General features: G+C 42.9%; 1 pseudogene; it reads left to right on the top strand.

The window, feature by feature from the left end:
* The window catches only part of LOC138602370 (transmembrane protein 132C-like), a 99,945-nt pseudogene that overhangs the window by 36,956 nt on the left and 39,774 nt on the right, over window positions 1-23,215 (top strand).

Here is a 23,215-nt window from a genome sequence, read left to right as displayed (position 1 = left end):
GGTTTAACTAATGTAGTACGATGCATCTTTATTTCCAAACACTACTTTATCATAGTTTGCAGGCTACACAGTTATAGTCCAGTCCTGTATTAACTGCACCAAACTGTTGTTGTTTGGAAACAGCTGGTTCAAAATAATCTGTGATTGGCAAAGTCAAGGATTCATCTCTGGTTTTAGAGATAAGAAAGTTTTATGAAATAACATCGTTTCATTGACAAAGACAAAGTGTGCCAAACACCCGATCTCAGCTCTGGATGAACTTGAGAACATTTTGTTTCAAAGTTTTCTGCAAGTGGAAGAACAAGTTATAAGTGAAGAGCTGAAAATCAATGTTTGAAAAGAGTTCATTTATAATGCTGTTGGCTATTCTGCTCACTACAGCCCGACAGCACACTTCTATGAAAGGATTTGCTGGCTGCTGTAGATGGTTTGAAATAGATACAGTCTTTTTCAGAGAATGTTTGTTTGTGTTTATTGTAACCTTTCAAGTCATTTTGGAGAGAAATGTGAGTCTCTGTGGAGCTGAACACCTTCCAAACAGCATGTTTGACAGTCAGGAGGATTATTTTGACTGCTAACACCTTCATTACACCTCTGTGCTGTTGATGAAGATTGTTTTCATGTTCTCACCTTCAAAACTGCCCGTCTCAGTAATATTTCATGTGATGTGATTGCACACAACAACAACAAGTAGTCGTTGATTCATTGAGCTCTGTCTCATGCAAATTACCATTCAAAGTGACTGTAATTGCTCCGTGCTGCGTGATGCAGATGAAGGTGTAAGGAATATGCATTTCAGCTACTTTAATGCTGAGATCTAAATCCCGGCAGAGGAAACAGTTAGCGGCCTTAAAGTGGAGCTGTGACAGAGCGCTTTGGCAATTTGTCAACCCTGGCTGAGCAGGAAATGTGCCAAACAGCCTCATTGCTTTTTCTCTCACTCCAGTGATGATGAACTCCCATGAAGTATTAGCGCTCGCAATGTGTGTGTGTGTGTGTGTGTGTGTGTGTGTGTGTGTTTATCACACATGTCAGCGTGTGTGTAAATAGGAAGTATTTCTCCTTTAGTGTCTTTTTGCACCAGTGCTGCACGCGTTCATCATCTTTATGTTTTTCTGTTGGGATAGCGTGGAGCTCAAATTCAAAATAGCTCATTAGCAACCAAAAGATTAAACCTCAAAGAGTTTGAAAATCACAGGCTGCTTTACAGAACTCGAGTGCCAGCTTACCAACATCTGTAACTGAACATCTGAACGCTACATCAGCTTTGTTGTGCTTTGCTTTTATCTTACAGGGTGCTTTTTAATTTCTTGCTCTCTCAACTGTTTGATTTCCTGGTAATAAAAAACGTTCACCTTTTACCCTTTAAGCATTTGTAATCCTCATGATGATGTTTTAATTTAAGTTCTGATCCCTGGAGGAGGAGGAGGCGTGGTGTGGATCCTTGTTCATGACTGGTGTTTTGACTTGTTGTGTTGGATCCTAAAGCTCGGCGCTGCTCTCCGGCTGTGTGTGTTTGCATTCTGTCGCACAGTGTTTGCCTTTGCTCTGGTGTTCGTGAGTTTAAGGAGAACTTACTTTACAAGTCAGTCTGCTGTGTTTCTACCAGCGACTGAGGCATCGTGACTTATTTATGTTCTCTTCTCCCCATTATTTTTCCTGCCCATCGTGCCCGTGTCTCCTTTCTCCTCCACAACAGTCTGCTGCAACTTGTGAAGAAACAACACAACTGTCTGAACAGCTTTTAATCCTCCATGTGCTACTTTCAGATGCAATCAGTGCATCATAGTGGTAAGAAAAATAGAACAGTAATGCAAACATGAATGTATTTTCTAAAACATGGAGGCTGTAGAGTAACATTCCTCAGTTTGTCGTCTGTGTCCCCTGAATTTAAATCTTTGCTTCCTATTATTTCGACTCTATTTGTGAAGTTTAGCCTTGTCATAGTGTCTATAACAGTCAAACGTGCTACATGTTATTGCTTCAGTCAGTGCTGCAGTACTTTTAATTATCTTCCATTGAGTCCTTTTTACAATAAATGCAGACTTTAATTTCATGCAGGAGGGTACTTTGTGGACTGTAACATATTTGCATAATAAGGTCCATATTTAAAAGGGAGCGTCACACCTTAGTCAATGCATTTACAGGATGATATACTAGAAGTCGTCTCTCACTGTATGTGTGTGTGTTTCTCTGATGAGCATGTGTGGAGACGCTGCCCGTGACAGATACGGGAGAGGCGGAGCGTGAGGAGAGAATGTTCAGTAATTAATCAGCCCTGGATGACGATCCTCGACGGATTAAATAAGAAACATGATAGAATTAGTCGCCAAATATACTTGAGCGGCCGTAAATATACCTGGACAGCGCACAATTAAGACTGGGGTGGCCAGGATGAAGCTCACAGTGGCCATGGCCATCCCTTGCAACCCCCCAAATCTGTGTATGCAAAATAATTGGTGTGAATGCTGCAAGCAAGTACAAAGTAACTCCTTCCACATTTTTCAATGTATTAAAGTCATACAGACCATCCATGCTTTCCAAAATATTCCAGGTTTTCCAAAAAGTTTTTCCTTATTGAATTGAATGTGCGGGATGTTCAAAATGTCAAGACTTCATGACTCATTCATACATTCACTTAGGAACTCCGTTCCCCTTATTCCCAACACTTTGGGCTCTTTCAGGTTAACTCAACTTTTTCACATCAGTCATACAGTATTCACAGTGACCTCTCAAAGTTCATCAAGTTTTTCAGCCTTCAGGGTGTTTAACATGAGTGTGTATTGCGTTGGATGTTCTGACTCAGAGTGAGTGATGTCATCGTCAGAATGGAGAGGCTGGTGAAAATATCTCGGACACCTTCTTGAAAAATTGCAACTGAGCCCACAATTTTCACTCCACAGACATAATTAAAACATCAAAGCGTAGGTATTCTTGTGCTGCTTGTGTTAGATGGGCTATCAAAGCAGAAGAATGTACACTTTTTTCAGAAGATGCCTATTTGAACAGAAATGTGACCAACTGCCCCATCGACTCCAATGTTAAAACTTGTCAGAAATTTCAGGAGGACACTGAATGTGAGCACTTTTGTATTTCGCTGCCCTGGCCACATTTCTGGCAGTAGAGACATGAGATTTACCCGACTGCGTCATCAGAGTCTTATGATGCTCTGGTTTGATCCGTTTGCTGATAGCATTTACGGACTTGGCATACTGACAGAAGTTTGAGATGGTGTATTCACCTGAAATCTCAATGAAATCAACTGTCCAATCAAGGAGTCAAACAGCTGTTACTAATTTACCATCACCATGGCAACAGTTGAGTTCAGTTAGAGGTCAGTTGACACAAACACACACAGAGAACAGACATTTTACACTTTCTCAAGCATCTTTCAAGGCTCGTCTGACATTTCAACTCAACGTCCTCTTCATCACCTCCACCATCCTCTTCATCATTTCATCCTCCGTCTTCTTCACACATTAAACATGACAATGCAGTTTATTTAGCCTCAGCTGTTCAACAGATATTCAACATCTATCATTCAACACACAGCAAGACATCACACTTACATTAATAAACATTTAAACCACATCTTTCTTCCATTACTGATTTTATTCAACTTTTAGATCTTCAAATCTTTTATACATGACTTATATTCATTCAACTTTAAAGCACAGCATTAGCAGTTTTTCTACCATATATTCCACATCTTTCATACATTACTTATTAGAAGCAGCTTTGGCAGCAAAGCACCAGCTTTTTCAGCATGCAGCATTCACACCACACTTTCTTCAGAAATTGCATTTTCTAGTGCAAATCTGATTTTCTCCCCGTATTGTGCAGCCTTACTAACCAGCTTTGTTACTTTGGATGCACAACAAAATCATCTCTCTTAACAGAAGAGCTGTTTTAGAGCCATTTCTCTCTGCTTTATTGTGTAATTGGCTGATTTGATGTAATCTAAACTAATCTAATGTAATTATATTGAATGTAATTGCAGGCAGCTGGAAAAATACTCATTTGTGCGCACAAATCCATGAATATACACATTTACACTCAGACACCTGCACACAGATGTGCTGACACACACACCTACATGTGTGGACGTGCTCTGTGCTGACTGTAACGTCATGGTGTGTTTGTCATGCTAAAGGCTCCCGGTGGAATCAGTCATTGGCTGCTCGCTGCCTCATTAGCCATGAAGAGAGAGGTGGAACAGGTTGGACAATGGTTCTCCAGCTTCTCCTTATTCAACATGCAAATGAAAACACGTTTCCTCCTGAACAAATTAACGGGCTTTTCAAAGATAAACTGCCCCAGCTGTATTATAATTTTGACTAAACAATCCTACGTATTTTCACTGATTCCCCCCGGGGATGCTGCTGCTGATGAATGCAAATGAGCTTCTAATATGTGAGAGTGTGAAGGTAGAAGTGTGAGATTCATGCAGGCTGCAGGAGTTGTTTTTGTTAGTCAGAGGTTTAGCAGGTGAAGGAGGCAGCTTCAGTGTTGGTTATGACCAGAGAAGTGGATTTAGCTGAGGTCAGATGTTTGAGTCAGCTGATTCTGACCTTTGACACAGTTCAGGTTTACAGGTCGTGTGTCTCGGCTGTTTGTTATCGGTCATTGTTTGCTGAAATATCAGCAGGAGAAAAGGTTGGATAAAGATGTTCTCCTCGGTGTATTAGCCTGATCCTGACTGCACTCCTCTGTGCTTCACTTCTTTGTAAAGGTCACCACAGATAGGTCTGTCTCTTTTCCATTTCCATTTCTGTACTTATCTGTTCTTCTTCTTGTGTTTTATCTGCCTTCCTGTCTTGTGTTCTCTCTCTTGGCCTTGTGTTGTTTGACCTTTCCCTCTCTCCGTACATCCTCTCTCCTTTTCTGTCGCACTAACACTGTCAGACTGCGCTGGACACATTCCTGCTCTCTGAGCAAAAACCTCTTTTGTTTTTGTATTTAATGACGTCACCTCAAATTAAAACTCAATTCTGTCCCGATGTGACGTTCAAAGGCTCCTCACTCTCTTCTGCCCTTCTTCACCATCTCTGTCTCTCCATTTGCTCACCAGTGTTTACTTTGAAAGCCCAGACTTTCCTCATCTCCTCATTAATAAGTAATTAGTGATTTGCAGCCTGGGGAGACTGTCACTAGTTAGATCAGCTCTCTGTTGGGCCCTGCCATCACAAAGCAATCACAAGCTGCCCGCAGCAAGTCATTTGAATCCTTGTATTTTCTACCCTAATGATTTTCCATCACTTTCCTCCTCTTGAATTTATGTCTAAATTGATGAATGTATTGGACATTGTAGGCCCACAATGCATTGCTCGACAGGGTCAGAGTCCGCTTCGCTTTCTCTCTCTGGGTGCTTTGAACTTGTGAAAAACTTGCAGGGTTTTTATTCTGAAATGAAGCTGGAGTTGGGTTTTCCCAAGAGAGTGCTGCTCCATATCTGCTCGAGTTTGAGTGGTAGGCAGGGAAGCGTTTCTACACCTCCCACATGATTCAGGTTGATACCTGTTCATGTTCTTACATTTGGAGGTAACAATCACTGTCTTTCAGGCCTCAGTGGGACACGGCTCTCTACATTAAGGACTGCACTGAACATTAAAACAGAAATGACATCTGATCATAAATCTACTGGAGCACCAGCTGCTGCAAGTTCCTTTACTTCTCTCGCTGCTGTTAACATCTTCAGGCAACACGTCCACTCCAGCTTCTGCAGCGCTGTTACCTCCAGCTCCTGCAGTCTGGGCTGAACATGATCTATGTGGGGCTGGAGGGGCTGACAAACAGGGTGGGATTAGGTAGTGAAGCTGTCCTGGCAGAATAAGCTCTGCTGGCTAACTGTGGGTTGGTGTGTCTCTCTCTCACACAGACAATCATAAGCTTGGCCTTCTAATCACTTGTTTATCCTCCATGTTTCTCATGAGGATTTACTCTGATTAGTTTGAGCCCACAGACTTGACAGCTGTAACACAAAGTCATGCATATTTTAATGTGGACTTGAGGCGAAGGAATAAAGAGAGAGAAACGATGACGTGCTGTGGTCGTCGCACATCGGAGACTGTTCTAGAAACTGAGTCAGACACAAAACGCACAAACTCATCCCAGCTCTATGAGATGTTGTTTCACCCTCAGAGGGGTCAGAGAGATGGGCAGATACTGAAACACAGTCAAACAGGAAATAATCAAGCAGACAGAGACTGAGAGAAGAGAAGCAAACAGCAGTTTCTCTTGCTGCTGACGAAGTACCTGCTCATGGTGGAGTTTTTCATTCTGTAAATAAACGTACAGTCGAGACGGCTCTGTGTCTAAAGGCTCAGGAGACAATTTCTCTTTTGATTTGGCAACATTATAACAAACACTGATTGATGGATTGATTGGAAAAATATATGACACATCGAGTCAAGTCTTAAAAAATGTTAAAAAGTAACAAAGATGTTATTTCTCAAGAAGAAGCAACACTAACAGTTTTCACTTGATTCACACTAATAACAAATATAAAGTAATAAAGTATAAACCTGCCTCACAAAGGTGTCATCAGCAAACATGGTCAATTCTTCACTGCAAACTGACGGACAGTAAACTCAGCTTTAATGCACGATGGACATGAAGAGAGAGGCTGCTGAACTGATGCCTTATGCACCATCCCACCTCGAGGTCGTCTAAAAATCTCCACAATATAACAATCAATATTAATCCTGAGCAGACACACAGGAGCCTGCAGATCCCTGCCATCATGAGAACACCACTGAGACTGTTTCATGTCAGCAGCACAGCAGAAGCAGCTGCAGTCCTGAACTGAGAACGTTTTGGCAGCCAGATAAAACAAATCAATGTAATCAGCATGTAAGTCAGAGGAGAACAGACTACAAGTGTGAGAAGACGCTTGAAGTCGGAGCTTCATCAAACTGAAACGTGAGCCGCTACACGGACGGTGGAGACTCCTGTATTGATTCAAACCAAAGTTCGTCTGTTCTCTTAGATGAAGAACATTTGATGGACGACTGAAATAATGAACCTGAACACGCTCACACAGCTCTCACACTCGACACACAAACAAGCCCTAACCTTGTTGTTTGGAGTCCAGCTGACAGATAAACACACAGACAGGAGGAAACAGAACTCACAGATCTCAGCTGACAGAACTAAATATGTTTTACTGCCTTTTCAAATGAACAAACATGCACCTGTGCGTGTTTCACTTCAGCTTTATTGAAACCTGTCTGACCGTTTCTGCACTTTATGTTTAGTGAACCAAGAGAAATAAACTTTCAGACATCTTGATTCCTGATGGAAACACACACAGTCTCCAACAGCAGCAGTATTCTTTCTTGGTTTCATACATTTCAAAGCACTTTCTCAGCTTTGGAAACAACAGTTACATTACAGACAGGATCCACCTTGTGTTCCTGCAGAAATATCGCTCTTTTATGCTTTTGTTCTTTGTACAGGTCGCCTCTCCTTCATAGGCAGAGGCAGAAATACAGAGTTCGAGGCAGTGACAACAACAACAATAGAAGAAGTGACAAAGAACTAGAGAGAGCGAGAGAGAAAACACAAAGTGACAGTCTGACAGAGTCTGTGCTTCTGGGGAGAATCATTACACTGATATAATACTCCGCCTGCAGCTCGGAGCAGAGCCTTTGGCTGTGTTTTAAGCTGTGTCGTAGTGCTGGTCAGTCGGGCTGTAGCTGGTGGGAGGTCAGCCATTGATCTGCAGATATAAGCTGCTACTTTGGATCCAAGCCTTCATCATCCTGCGGGGTGACCACCACTGCGGGTGGATAAGCCTTGATCTGCACAGGGGCTCGTGTGTGTGTGTCACTGTGTGTGTGCTGGTTGAGAGAAAGATGCAAGTGTTTGTGTGTCCTCATGTCCACAGATGTGGCTGCTTTCTGTTTGTGAGTTTGTGTCTGATGCGTGTGATCTGTGTGATTCTTTCTTGATCATTAGCAGCCCTGCTGGGTGGAGTGAGAGGAATAAAAGAGGGACTGTTGTGTAGCTGATCAGTCAGTGACCAGCACCTAGTGGTTAGTCATTTTAGTGAGTGTGTACAAATCTATAAATAAACACTCAACATTAATATTTACTGAGAGAAAGTTACATCAAAACACATCCAGGTCATATTTGGAGCCTCTCAGCTGTCAGCCTGAGACAGGGGGTTTATCAGTATCATTTAGCAGCATCAGTGTCGATGTGTCAAAGGAATCCTAACGATACCGTCTGTAGAGCAACATGGATATCTGCTTTATGTCCATGATGTCAGAGTTTTCCTAGAAGAAGAATTATTTGACTGTTAATGACAAGATTTTAATTTCTCCTCATTTTCAAGTATTCTAACCGAACATTGAGCCTCGACTCTTCAGTGACACTCCCTCTGTGTTTTACACTGTGTTCATTCAGTCTGCACTGTCATCTGTGTCAGGCACTTAAAGTTTAAATCAGTCCACCATGCAGAAGCACATTTTATATCTGCTCATTTGTTGTTTTTACTAAGTTTGCCAAAGCTTTTGAAGTCCCGAGTGACCATTTCACCCTGTTCACGCTCGAGTCTGACGTTCTCTGGCCCACATTAGAGGACACTGGAGGAGCTCTGGCTCTGTCACTCAGCTTCTCTCAGCACAGACGAGCTGTTTTTGCCCCCGAGGACTCACTCTCATTCTCTTTGTCTCACTTTCCTGACACACAAACCGGCACAAACAGTAGATGCTGCAGATCTTTTATCAGTTAGTTGTTGCGAGTAAGATTTTTATTACACTGTCACCCAAGACTGAGCCACACATAATGATCTGTCTAATATTGTGTAGGACCAACTTTTGTCACCAAAACAGCTGACCCATCGAGGCACGGACTCCACTAGACCAAGTCGTTGGCAGCAGGTCCTTTCAGTCCTGTAAGTTGCGAGGTGGGTCCTCCATGGATCAGACTTGTTTGTCCAGCACATCCATGCTCGATTAGATTGATATCTGCTAAAAGAAAACGTGATTCATCAGACAGGCCACCTTCTTCTATTACTCTGTGGACCATTCTGATGCTCATGTGCCCATTGACGGCACTTTTGGCGTTGGACAGGGGTCAGCGTGGACAGCCTGACTGGTCTGCAGCTATGCAACCCCAAAAACAACAAACTGTTATGCTCTGTGTGTTCTGACACCTTTCTATCAGGACCACCATTAACTATTTCAGCAGTTTAAGCTACAGTAGCTCTTCTGTTGGACGGACCACATGGGCCAGCCTTCGCTCACCACGCACACAAGAGCTGCAGGTTTGGAGACGCTCTGACCCAGTCGTCCAGCCATCACAATTTAGCTCTTGTCAAAGTTGCTCACGTCCTTAAACTTGCCCTTTTTTCCTGATTCCAAAACATCAACTTCAAGGACACAATGTTCACTCGCTGCCTAACACATCCCACCTGCTGACAGGAGCCATAGTAACGAGATAATCAATGTTGTTCACTTGACCCGTCAGTGGTCATAATCTTATGGCTGATCAGTGTATCTCTATTTGCTTTTCAGTCTATGTGATGTTTGTTATTAAGACTATTTCAATCATGTGTCATATTTATGAGCCTAACAGGGACTACCAAGGAACCTACAAATATATAATCACAGCCAAAGACAGCAGGCAGACAGTGAGACAATACTTTGAGCCTTGAGCTAATTTTACTTTATAAATCAGTTGAGTTTTCAGGGCACAGCCGAGGCTCACCTGATGTTAACCTCAGTATTTCACTGTTTCATCTTCCTCACTCACTGCAGCATGAATTAGAAAGTCAGAGTATTATGATGACTCTGGGGTAGGAAAGGTTATCTATGAGATGTCATGCAGGTTTCAGTGATTGTAAGATCTGTTCTCTGCTTTAAATTAACAAGCAAAAAAGATCACAGGGCACACTTGTCAAAAAAAGTATATATTTGTGTTTGATGTATCTTGATCTGTGTACACGACTCTCGAGCTAATTAACGTGCCATGTAATGTGAGAAGATAATCACAGCCCTGTCCCAGACACGTCCTGCTGCTTGGTGTCGAGGCCTGACAGAGAAACAGGAAGCAGAAAGCAGCACTAAATGCTGTCTCACTGTCTGAGCAGCAGCCGGAGGCTTCAAAGTGCTGCTTGTTCTTCTTCTTTGATGGGTTACTTTGTTTTTAACAATAATGTGAATGTTGTGAAGGTTTTGGCTGCAGTGTATTGACCGTGCAGCGCTTTGCTAAGAGCCACTGAGTACCACTCAACAAAGTAAAGAGCCTGTCTAACAAAGAGTGTAAGAAAGTCTAACATGTTGAGTGCTGCTTTCTGGATGGGACTTAAAGGTGACCTCAAATGATCACTGATTACTCGAGCATGTCCTTCTTTGTGATCTCATTAAGAAGTAGTTCATTAAAAATTATAGTCAGCTATATTTTCTATTTAATTCTCTTCTTGAAGGAAGTGAGAATCCAGCTTTAGGATTTGTGATTTTCCTGCTAAATAAAATCCTGGAACAGAAAAACCTCAGGGTGTTATTGCAGTTCCACTTTCACTAGAGTCCTACGACAGGTCTGTACTATTAACACATTTTTATTAGCTTGCTCTTTATCTTCTTTTTTTTTCAACTGGTCTGAGACAGGAATATTAATACATTGTTGCTTTTAGTTGTGGTCCATTCTGTGTTTACAGCCCTGTAACTTGTTTATTGTGCAGTTTTGTAACACAGCATCATCAGTGCTACATGGACCAAGGACAAGGAATAGTGGTCTCGTATGTTGCTTTGACTGGTGATCAGTCCAGTGTGGCTGTCGCCTTTTAGCAGCTGTGCTCGGCTTCAGCCCCCCCTCTGCAACCCTTAATAGAAAAAGCGGTACAGATAATGAATGGATGTTCTGTGTACATATGAATTAACTACAGAGTGATTTCACTGCAGTCGGTCTGCTTTTCAGTCTGAACATGAAACATAGCCTCATATGTTACCTCGATGTAACTCCTCTTTTAGTGCTTGTGCAGGTCGCCATGCCAGGTGGAACAAAGGTGATGAAATAATGTAAATATTGGGATAAATAAAGTTAAAGGACTATTTGTCTGATCATGTACAACACACGTATGTAGTGCCATCAATGGATTAGATCTGACCCATGTATGGTGGGACTCATGTTAAACCCTTGCATGAAGCATTAATCAGGCTCAGAGGCTCAAACAGAACACATTCAGTCGTCCGTCTAGTTTATATTTGAAATAAATTGCACCAGAGTCTGATTTAAATGAAACCCACAGCAGATCGTCTGTTTGGTTCCCACCAACTCTAATGACAGTAACAGAACCTACAAGGTCAGTGCAGCAGAGTTTGTTTGAATGTCTCCAAAATGTTTGATGTAAATATTAATTTGCTTTGAAAATAAAATTCAGCCCTTTTTCTAGAACATGGTGAACGCTGTGTTTCAAAGGATTATCAAAGTCCAGATGTGGAAGAGTTTCTTCAGCAGTCTACAGGCCAGCTGTAATACATATTCAACATTATAGGAAACAGCCCAGTATGTGGAAACATTGTTACATATATTATATTTTATCCTCTGCTTCACAGTTTCGGCTCATAAAGGTGGTTCAGGCCCGAAGGACCACTTGTCCTTGTTCACTCTTTCATGGCTCGTCCCCTGGCACCCAGTGTTTGACTGAGGACCTGAGGAACACACTCAGTGTGTCACTCCATGAGGCTCAGTGCAGACGAGCTGTGTTGTGGCCCAAGGGAGGCACACACACACACACACACACACACACACAAACATAAACACACAAACAGACACAGTAGCCCAAAGGATTTGTCTGTGAAGGGATCAGTGTAAACATCCAGTGGACGTGTTGGTGGCCCTGTGAAGTGGAAGCAGAGCTCAGGACATGGTGCTGGCTGATCAGGCTTTGTCTGCACGAGGTTAAAAGCACGATATAAGCTGCAGTCTATTTACCGCTTATGAGAGTAAAGACCCACCGGCAGTGTGAAAAGGCCACTCATGATTATCTGAGTGGGCTTTTCTGCTGTCTTCATGTCTAATGCAGCAGCATGGATCTCTTCTTGAGGCATTGCAGGAGAGCAGGAAACACAGGCCTGACCTGCAACCTGAGACAACTGATTTATTTGCACATCAAAGTGGCTCAGTGATTTACTGAAACACTGACAGGAATTAAAGTCGCTTCTAGCGCTGCAAAAATCTCTGTGAAAAAACAAAATCCTCTTTGAAAGATGGTTGTGTCTGACCCTGATCAGGGGAAACAAAGAGGAAGTGCAACTTGGCACAAAATCCTATAAATGCAGAATGACTTGTTGTTCTCATGAGCACTGACAGAACAGCAACAAGCAACGTGTGAAAGTCACACGATGAGCAAATGTTTGTTTTCTGGCACTGAAATTAAATCCTGCACAGAGACTGTGTTTGATGAGGAGAGAAAGAAACCATGTTTCCTTCACATATAGACTGATGGTGTGTGTGTGTGTGTGTGTGTGTGTGTGTGTGTGTGTGTGTGTGTGTGTGTTTTATTGTGTGTATGAGGCGACCTGAAGTTTGCTCTGTGTGCATGTAAGTTCCACATTTCACATTAATGTTACCCTTCTATGGTGATATAAGTTGAGCACTTTCCTGCGAGTGCAAAATCAGCCACTGCAGCGTCTCTAAAACGCACAGCATGAGCAGAGCATGATGAAACCATTCAGTAAGGATGAGTTTGTCTTGCAAGGTTGTTAAACACGGAACATTTTATTAAATAATATTTTTACTGTCAGTTTGCAGATTTTTCTTCTTTTCAGTTTCTTCAAAGACCTGATACGTTATTACGTTCTGCAATGTCGTTCAGGAGCTGCAGGAGGCGCCAAATAAGAACAAAGAGTTACAGCTGAACGCCTCCTTTCATGCTCTGAATGTTCATATCAGAACCTCCACACTGTGTTACATTTAGAGATCCAGCATCGCTCTGACTCCAACACTTTTGCTCCGAGCTACATGACAAACCTGTGTTGACACAAATATGTAGCGTGCAGTGTGACTGCTCCTGAGGGGGAAACACATGATTTACTGTAATGCAGTTATAAAGTGGCTTTGTTTATTCTTTATATATATTGAGTGTCAGATCTCTTGTACTTGTGAGGACATTGGTCGTGTTTTAGTCAAAAACAAACTCCCTCTTTAATGTGTTTGTGTCTGTTTTAAACGCAGCAGTCAGCAGAGTTTAAATGGAGATGTTTTCATCCAGATCTTCATCAAAGTCAGTTATTCAGTCTCTAAATCATCCCTCTGTCAGCTCTGTGATTACCACTACTTTTCTCTGGGTCTCCATCTCATCCCTCAAGTTCCTAATTTTCTCTCTCAGACTCGCAGACTTGCACGCACACACATTTCAAACCCTGCCAGATGACAGTGTCGTGACTTGGGTCTTTCCCCTGTCTGCTGCGTGTAGTGGAGCCTGATGATGGTGACTTTTCAGTCGTGCCCACTGGTGCACATACTGAATCTGCACATGGAGCTAATGTGCTGGTTGACATGCCAGGTGTGTAACTGATTTACCTGACATGTCAGCTGTGAGTTTTCTAATAACCTGCACATGGCAGAGAGCAGAGGAGGCTGTGCAGACGTTTCACACAGGCTTTATTCTGACTCTGGAGAATCGCTCAGATTGTTGGTGCACAAAATCTTGAGACTGCGAATGAAACAAAAATGGATTTTTCCAGTTGGAGCCGATTCTCTCACACTTTGAGAACATGTTGTGACACCACTGTGACAGTTTTCAGACGGACATTGTCTGTATTGTCTGGTTAACATGGTGGCTGTCATTTCCTGTCACATCGCCACTCCAGCATTTACTGTCCTGTAACACAACAACACATGACATTCAGACCGAGACTGAAGACCGCTGTAGCCAAGGTTCACTCGGCTCACTCTCACCAGCAGGAAGCATTTAATCAATCACATCAGAGATATTACTTCTGTGGTCCCAAACATCAAGACGGCTGAATGACAAACTGTAACATCTGATCACCTGTGTCACATGACCACACACCTGCAGGCTCGATTCCCCCCGTCAGTAAATCAATACATCATTTACAGATGAAGTCAGGAGAGCGCAGACATTTAGTCCCTGCTCAGCAGCCCTGGCTCCCAGTGCCGTTAATAAAGCTCTTCATCAGTCCTAGCTGGCTCTTGTGTTTGTCCCCAGTGTGTCACATCCTGTAAAACCTCCCACAGCAGTGTTTTCATGCAGTTTATGGTCTAATTAGAGGGCAGAGTGACGAGTCAGCCATTTGTAACGCTCATGATTAAAATGTTTTAGTGGAGCCAAAGATTCATTGTTTCAGTAATGACTTTAGATTGATGTTATTTGCATACATATGGCTATTATGATTGTTTGTTCCTCCTTCAATGCCAAGTTGTCAAATTCCAACACTTTGTCGAGGTCATTGGCGTTTCACATCGATGCACAAGGTCCCCTTTATCACTGGACCTTCAACTGTTGAGTTAACCCATCCATGGCCATATTCTGATCGTGATGTAGGAGAAAGGCTGACGATGTCCGCCTGTTGGGGGTGGTCGGTGGTTTTGGATGGGCCAAACAACACAGGACGTCTTTGCCCAGGAGAACAGGGTTTGAGTCACGTGTGAAACCAAAAGTAAACGCTGCATTATTGCTTAAACATGACGTTTAACCATTGTAACCTTGTAACCTCCACGCTGTAGTTTCTGTGTCCAACCCAACCAAACAGACCGTTTGACATTACATGTGTTAGACAGGAAGAAAGTAGACCCGACCATGTTCGTCGGTATGACAGAGAACAGACCCTACCTTTGGTTGAAGTTGTTATAAACCGTCGGGATTTGACGGCCTGGGATGATGACATGTTGGTGAAACACCATTGGCAAAAATGTATCAGTTCAACTGTCGGGATGTTTCACTGACTACAGATTGTGAAGCCGTTGAGGCAAACTTTTGTCGAGATAAATGAAACTGACTTAACTAGGTGGCATTGTGGTGCAGTGGTTAGTCCCGTCACCTCACAGCAACAAGCTTCTTTTTTTAACCTGTCACCTGTCGGGCTGCAGCGTGTTGAAGCTTAGCATTTAGCATTTGTTCTCTCCTGGTACCCGCCGAGTACACTCTGAGTTCTCCAGCTTCTTTTCACAGTCCAGAGACACACAACTTTAATTAATTGGTAATCCTTCATTTTCCACAGGTGTGAGTGCGAGTGAGTTTCTGTCTCTATGTATCAGCCCTGTGACCTGCACAACTTAACCTGCTTCCAATGTGCATGGGAAAGGTAAACAGTCTGAAGAGGTCACAATTCTTGAACACTACAAATATGCAACTTCATGGTCAGACCAAAACGCTTTGACATGCGGCCTTCACCAGGATAGATCCCGTGCATGTGCCGTGTCACTGCACCAACTGACAGCATCTGTGTTAATCTGTGTAACCGTTCCTACGTCAGGTTTACCAACTTGCCCTAATCTATCCCACTACATCCTGAGATTATACTACTTGTCCCTTCTGCATGCATCCAACTATTGGATCAGTCCTAGATCATCTGTCCGGCCCAACAAATCCAATGTACAGTCTAATTTTCATCCAAAGGATGCAACCTTATATAGGTTTAACTGGAATCAGTATCCAGTTAAATAGGGGTTAGGCCCGACGCATGCAGATAGACTTCCATTCAAATGGCAGCCATAGGGATCAAGCTTCTGTCTGCCACAACATGACCTCATTTCCTCAGCTAATCTACTGCAGCAGGAGTCGTAAATTCCTGAAATCCAGCATTAAAGCAAATGAAGAATGGAAGATTTTAGTTCACTGCTTGGTGTACAATAATGGAAATAAAGAAGGAAAACCAACATGACATATATTTCATATTTGTGCTAATCTGAAATCCCGCGCTAACTCCACAAATCCCGTGACACAAATGAGGTTCCAAATATCCGACATGTCGGACACCAGATTTGAAATATTTTACATTTTGAGTGGTGAGGAGAGTCGGGCTGTTATTTACTGGAGGTGACTTGCTTTTGGCCGTAGCCGTTGCGCTGTCACACCCCTCAGTGTCATCATCCCGTTGGCCCACATTCAAGTACACAGTTGCTGCACACACAAGGACCTCTTTGTCATTTCAGTCAGTACCCACCCACATGCAGCCTGTTTCTGTATTCAGAGTATCATGTATTCTCTGTTGTCTTTTTCCTTCACTGTTTTTTACTTTTGTGAAATAAGCTGAAATATAATGCAACATAGAGAGATGATGAGAGCTCGGGGCAGACTGAAGAAAAAACAGTGATTGACAGGTTTGAGCTGTAGGCTTTGATAAATGTCACTTTTTATGAGCTGCACATTATTTTCCCTTCTCGTTCTCTTTCTCTGCTTCCCATTTTAAAGCAGTAAATGCTTTAATTACATCTCTCTCCTCTGTGATCGCTTGAGTTAGGGTTGCATTCTGCCGTAAAACCACTGAATGTTGTTCCTTTCCTTTCCTCAGTTATATTTCGAGCCAACCTCTTTATTGTATTGATCAGCTGATGCACAAACATGATGAGTTTGGAGAATCCTCAGTCATTGTGACTTCTATATTTTACAGACGCCTCTGTTTAAAACACCAAATAATAATTTTCTCTCCACTAAGATGTGTTTAAGATTCATAAAACCTGCCCTGGTGTTCAGATGAAAGTTCCTGTCCTCTGACAGGCTCAGGGGCTTCTCTGATTCCACTGAAACTCATTCCTCAGAGCTCCTGCCCGTATGATTGCTCTTGATCTGTCATGGATTCGTTCATGTCATGAGGCGACAGCCGGCTCACATTTTGAACCTCGTCTCATTTGAAGTCCTCTGACAGTTATTCCTTCTTCTTTTCTTAAAGGCAGGAGTTTGTTCCCAGACCTCAGGTCCAAGCTCCATCTGTCATCTGACTGCTTTCCCCTTTAAATGTGAGCGACAGACAGTCTGTGTTTTTCAGGCATCCAGATATGAATGAAGAGAGAATTCAGCTGAAGGCATCACCTCCTCTCCTGTGCTTTTCTTGGACAGTACAGTTCCTTGTAAATCCATGTGATTGTATACGTGTCCAGTATTTGGTGACAGTCAGCAGCTCCTAAATTAAGTAGCACTCAATAAAATCCACTCAAGGTTGAAATGACTAAGTTCTCCCTTCGATCATCTTTGTCCCGAGATAGATGAGGAGCTTTTAACCTTTCAAAGCGCCAACACCCTCAAAGCTCCAGCGTTCACCAGCTCGTTTAGATCACACAGATATTGATCTGTGAAGAACGGTGACATGAGGAGGGCAAAGTGAAGGAGCAGGTGAGCCTCACACAAGGCAGCACTTTCCCAGCAGCTCCAGAGGAAATGAGAGGTTGTGGATGAAGGTTAGGTGATGATAGTCCGCTTGGATATATCCTTCTCTCCAAACAATTCTTCAATCTTTTTCTATCTGAGTCAAATGTTTTTCTACTTTGATTCCTTTTTGAACAAGTTGAGTGCCACAAACTTTCTGCAGCTTGGAGACAAGGTGGTGTTTGTTGCAAGGTTATTGAGCTGGATCGCACTTTGAACTGGAGATGTCAGTGGTGCTTCCATCGGCTGTATTTTTAACTTGGTCTGAGGGTGAAAAGTTCATTGATTTGTTCATTGATTTGTGTTGAAGCAAAAAAGACAGACAGGAAGAAAGTGGAGTTTTACAAAAAAGGACTGAGAAACTGAAGAAAACTGAACCGATTGTTCAAATAGAAAATGAATCATTGCTTCATAAAGACAGTTTGTCCACGCATGGCGATCCAACTGTCATCAAAGCTCCTGAGAGTAAACTACAGATGTCAGCCTGCTCATGTTGTGAGAGGAACAGTGGGTTTCATCCTGGCTGGACATTTACATTCTGCACTAAATTAAATGGCAGACCAAACAACTGTTGTTCTTCACTGTGGAGCGACTGACCGCTGAGCCTCGCTGCTAGCACGGCCAAAACATCCAACAAAGTTCTTAATCACAGGTGTGTTGTGCCAAAAACTGTCAAGTGAGAAAGATCATGAATTCCTGCAAATGACCCTTTAAAGGTTTACAAACCAAAATCTGTCCCAATTAAATAAAGTGAGTTACAAAGTAAGCATGCAGGATCCTTGATCCAGTTCATACACAAGTGACACAAATCTGTAGTGCAGCTGAGTGTAGATCCAGTGAGGGAGGCAGAAACTCTCAGAGGAAACTGATACAGACAGAGGGAGACGGGAAAAGAGACATGAGAGTGAGACAAAAGAGTGAGACAGTGAGAAACGCAGGAGGATGCACGGCTGGAGAAGACCTTTATCTGACTCGCTGCTTTTCATCTGCTTGTGTTCATCTTGTCCTGGGTTTGCAGCGTCGCCACGCACCAGCACTTTTAACCAGGTCTGATAATGGGAAGAACAGCATCAAAGTCAGTAATTGAATTAGCTCTCTTTATCTCTGCATCTGCCTGTGTGCGCTCAGCCCTAAAAACACTCCACAGACAACTATTCCTCCGCTAACTGAGTCAGAGCAGCTCCATGTTTCACCTCACTAATTCATTGAACCAGCTCCCAGCCTGGGTCACCTGTCATTGGCTACTAGCTAATTTAATTTTAGCCCGAGGTGATGGAGATTATTTTGTGTGTGAGTAAGAGAGATACAGAGGGAGGGAGGATTCTGTGCTGAACAGCTCCAGTGTTCATTCAATAACTGGATTTAGCTGCAGGCGTTTGAGAATTAAGGGACGCCGGCCGACTAAACTAGCTCAATGTGATTTGTCCAGTTTCTCCTGCTGTCAGTAATTGAATTATGCTAAACTACCTTCATAAAATTAATTGGGGAAAATCTGTTCAACCATGAGTTATTGTGTGTTCTTGATTCATCTAACAATCACTGGAGCAATTTGTCCTCTCTGGGGTCTTTCAGTGGCTTTAAATGTTTCAGTGGTGTTAGTTAATGATGCTTCAGAACCTGGTTGCAGGCTGTGTATGAACGTGCTGTGTCTCCTCTGTGTTACAGCTTCTCTCCATCTGGCTCCACCTTTTCCGGAGCGTTCCTGTGATGTCAGAACTAAAGGTGGTTTCTTTGTTCCTGAGCTGATATCAGAGCAATTGTTCTCACTTTCATTTCTCTCCAGCAGCTCTGCCCATGTGTTAACGCTATATCAGATATAGACACAGACCAAGGTGTGTGTGTGTGAAGTTACTGAGTGACTAATGATCTGTTATCACCGGGGTGGAAATACAGGGAACCATTGTGCTCCTGTTTCTGTTCATTTTTAGTAAGTGTCAGAAATGACCGTACAAATGGCCTCTTGAAGATGACGCTGACACATATTTCTCTCTCTTGTGGTTTGAAAAAAGTTCTTCTTGTAGCCTCTCTTCAACTCTCCTCCTCTCCTGAATGTTCTCTCCCGTCCTCTGTCCTTTTTCATCCACTCTGATACAACACCTGTCTTTTGTGATCTCCCTGCTGCTCTCTGTAAACCACCACTCTCTCTTTGTGCTCAAACACCTTCATCACCGAGCTATCCTTCCATCCCTGAGCGCTCTACAAAGACCTTTACACCTCCTCCAGACAAACACATCCTCACTCATGCAAACCCACTTTAACGCCTCCAGCTCATCTTTCATTTATTGTCGAGAGAACCAGGAAAGTCATTTAGGCATCAAGTGAGAGACGTGTGTTAGAATGACAGCACGTTGTCACTCACATTATCATGTTAACCCTCTAATGCACAACATATTCAAAACTTGCATTTCAAACATTTATTCTCTTTTTATTATTATAATATTAATGTGTTGTTTACACAACTTAAAACAAGGGGCTAACCCCTTCTCCCCCAGGTGACTGCATGTCCAAAACAAAGCTGCAGAAGTGCCCTCTTGGACGCCCTATGGTGCATTAAACATAATAATGAACTGCCCTCTATGGTGGCACAACGTAAAAGAAGATGTGATGAAGGCTCTGTTCACAGCTCTTCTAATAGAGAAAACACATGATCAGAAAATGTTCTGCACACTGCTGCTCGACTGCAAGCAGCTGGAGGCATTTCTGTTTTCTGTTCAAGTTCTCTCATTAATGATATTTAGTGTCAACCAGCAGTTCTACAGGCCGCTCTCTTGTGTTGCTCAGTCACATACATGTCACCAGCCTTTGGCATCCACTGTGTTCTCCTAGTAGGCTAATATGTGGCATGTTGGACAAGTGTCTGTGTGAAGGTGTTTGTGTTCATGCCAAAAGGTGCTGCTAAGTGGAGTGTTGTACTGCTGTAAGGTTCAGACTAGGTTATGAGGAAGAATGGTTATTGGTCTTATTGGCAGAAAGGAGAGTGGCAGTGGGCGTGGCCTTCAACAAAAAAGGTCAATAACTTGTTAAACCGATCCATTCTAAAACACTTCTGATACTCCTCTCCTTCCCTCTTGGTGCTAGCTCTTTATTCGAACACAGTGTCAGTTTGAATTTATGTATACTATACTATATATGAATGACAGAATAAAAACTCTGCACATGTGCTGAGGTGAAAATTACAGTAAAACTGACAAATATGGAACTTGTGACAAAAACATTGATGGGTCATTTTTGAGTCATTAATTTTTAGTATCATATAAAAACGTTTTTAAGGTTAAAAGAAGAAAGAAAACTAAATTAAGTGTTTTTGATATTTTAAAACAACGGCAGGAATTCACATTGACCAGTAAATGCATCATGAAGCCAAACCATTTGCTTCAGTCACGTTTTACCCATGTTGAGCATCAGATGTAAGGTCTGATGAGATTGTCAGCAGCTGCTTAAAAGGATAAATGTCCTGAGGATTGCAAATCTGTGCTGCAGTCATACAATACTCTTACTGTTAATAAATGACCAAATGTTACTTTTAACATCAAAACGCATAAACTTGTTGCATTTTTCACTCCTCATCTAGCCTTTGTAATCGTCTGACTCTTTAACTCCTAATGTGGCTCTAAGGAGTGCTCTGACTTGACTGTGTCCAACATCTTTGTTCACCACTTACTGTAAAGTTTTGGAACACAACTTCATACTTTTACTTTTGATGTGACTTTGACTTATTTATATAGTCTTTCCTTTTTTCTCGTTGCTTGTATTCATGATTTTCCAATTGTTTAAAGGGCATCAATTAAAATGCACGTTATCAACATGTGACAGGTGGACCAGAGTGCAGGTGTGTTGACATGTTATTGTGACAGTGTTCATCCTGTAGAAATCATGTCTAAGCTTCTGCCAGCCTCATCTCATCTGTAAACTCTCGTCCCACTGATGCAGGTTTTCACTGAGTTAATGAGGCGGCTTCATGTGCTGATGCATGTGAAAGTGGCCTCCCGTCAGATTGCTTTCCTTTATTGCACCCACCCCCCTCCGACGCCCCCCCCTTACCAGAAATCATATTAGCTCAAATCTCATTTGAAACATGCCATTCATTTATTTCGCCCCCTTGCTCGATGGCTGGAGCACATGCTCAGGACTTTCTGTCAGATTATGGCTGAGTGAGAGAGAGAGTGAGAATGATGCAGGAGGAGGAAACAGAATAGGAAAGGATGAGACGGCTGTGATTCTATCATCCAACTAGTGATACATTTATTGATATAGAAACAAAGCAATGCAGCTATATTTAATATCAGATCAATACAGCACGCACACTGTCAGAGTTCAGTCCGTGTTAATTGATAATCATTGCTAACACAGTCCACTGTCAGAGCTGAGTCTGCCTGTGAGTCTGAGGTGATTACTGCACCGTGGCTGAGGTGACGACTGGGGAAACAAGAGGGCAGATGCTGATTTGAGCTCTCCTTGTTATTGTCTGTGTCTTCCACACCGGCTGCCTTTATCTCTGCCCGTCAGGAGCACCAACACCAGTCCAGTTATTTCTGCCTCAGCAGGCCGGATCAGATCAAAGACGATGTCATGACTGAGCTCTTCTAAGGACTGCTGCATGGTTTGTCATGTCATTATCCTCCTGTTAACGCTCACTTTCTTTCCTTCATCCTTTACACGTCTCTCACAGCTCCAGAACAAGAACAGCCTCCAATTACCCAGCGTTGGTCTTTCACTGAACAGCAATGTTTCTTTCTCCACCTTTTTTGTGCTGCTGGTGTTTTACTTCAGATCTGCCTGTTCTTGCCATCCTCGTCTTCTTTTTCCCAACATGAAATATTCTGCTGCATCTGTGCCAGTGGTTTGAACCAGAGCAATTTGTCATGTGAGAAAAGAACTGGGCTGAAAGCTGCTCATGTACTTTATGGTAATTTCATGTGACAGAGGAGGAGGAGAGCAACAGTGTCAGTTTACTGGAAGATGAAGAGGAGGTCATGGTTCTCCTGCGCCTGTATAGCCTCCGACAGACTGTGACCACCAGTAATGGGAGTGATAGGAGAGAAGAAAGGGTGGAGCAGAGGGGGCATGGAGGCTGCAGAGATTGGAGACCTTTTAAAACCACAGGTGTGGGGAAATGACAACAATTGTTGGCAGTGGAGCTTGCTCCAGAGAGAGTCCTGATGTTTGGACATTAAGGTGTGACTCGCTTATTCAACATGAACTCCCACGGTGGTTAAACACTTTCACAGAGGTTAACTTGAGCCTGTTATCCCTGACTCCTGATTATTTATTTATTTAAAAGCATTTCAGTTGACTAAAATATTTACTGTTCAAAATGAAGAAGGTCCAAAACTAATGAGAATGAGAAGTGGAAGTCAGCTTTTCTCCAGACCGGGACCACCCGCCACATTTTAGTGCTTTTATATTAGTAAAGCATGTTGTTACGCGGCTACACTAAACCAGACTCGTTGGTTCTTATAGTTAGCTAAGGTTAGCAAGCCCGTAACCGAGTGCCTCTCCCTGCGTGTTGCATTAGACTGGGACATGTGACCTACACTTCCCTGGGTGAATGGAAACGTTCCTGTCTGGGGGTTATTTGCATTTGACTCACCACCAGGCCCCCGTTCGTATTCCCCGTGACCTGCTCACCCGGCCCGGGCGACTCCTCTGAACACCCGTCGGGTTCTGTCTGTCCAGTTGGCCAGCCTCTTCTTTTTTGTAGTTCAGTTTTAAAAGGTGTGTAATATAACCGTGTGTGGGGGTGGGTGTGTGTCACAGTCCGCTTTCTCCGCCTTTGTTTCCAGAGATTTGCCTTCTGCGTCTTTTTTGCTCTCCGTCCAGCAATCACGGCAAAACTTGCTCCATCCAGATGCGACTGAAATCAGTTAATGAGTCAAAGCC

The sequence above is a fragment of the Semicossyphus pulcher genome, unplaced genomic scaffold (genome assembly GCF_022749685.1).
Source record: "Semicossyphus pulcher isolate SPU_LCO1_2020_fin unplaced genomic scaffold, fSemPul1.0.p SCAF_22, whole genome shotgun sequence".
NCBI classification, from domain to species: domain Eukaryota; kingdom Metazoa; phylum Chordata; class Actinopteri; order Labriformes; family Labridae; genus Semicossyphus; species Semicossyphus pulcher.
The sequence above is the reverse complement of the archived record's forward strand: the minus strand, read 5'-3'. Positions and strand labels throughout refer to the sequence as shown.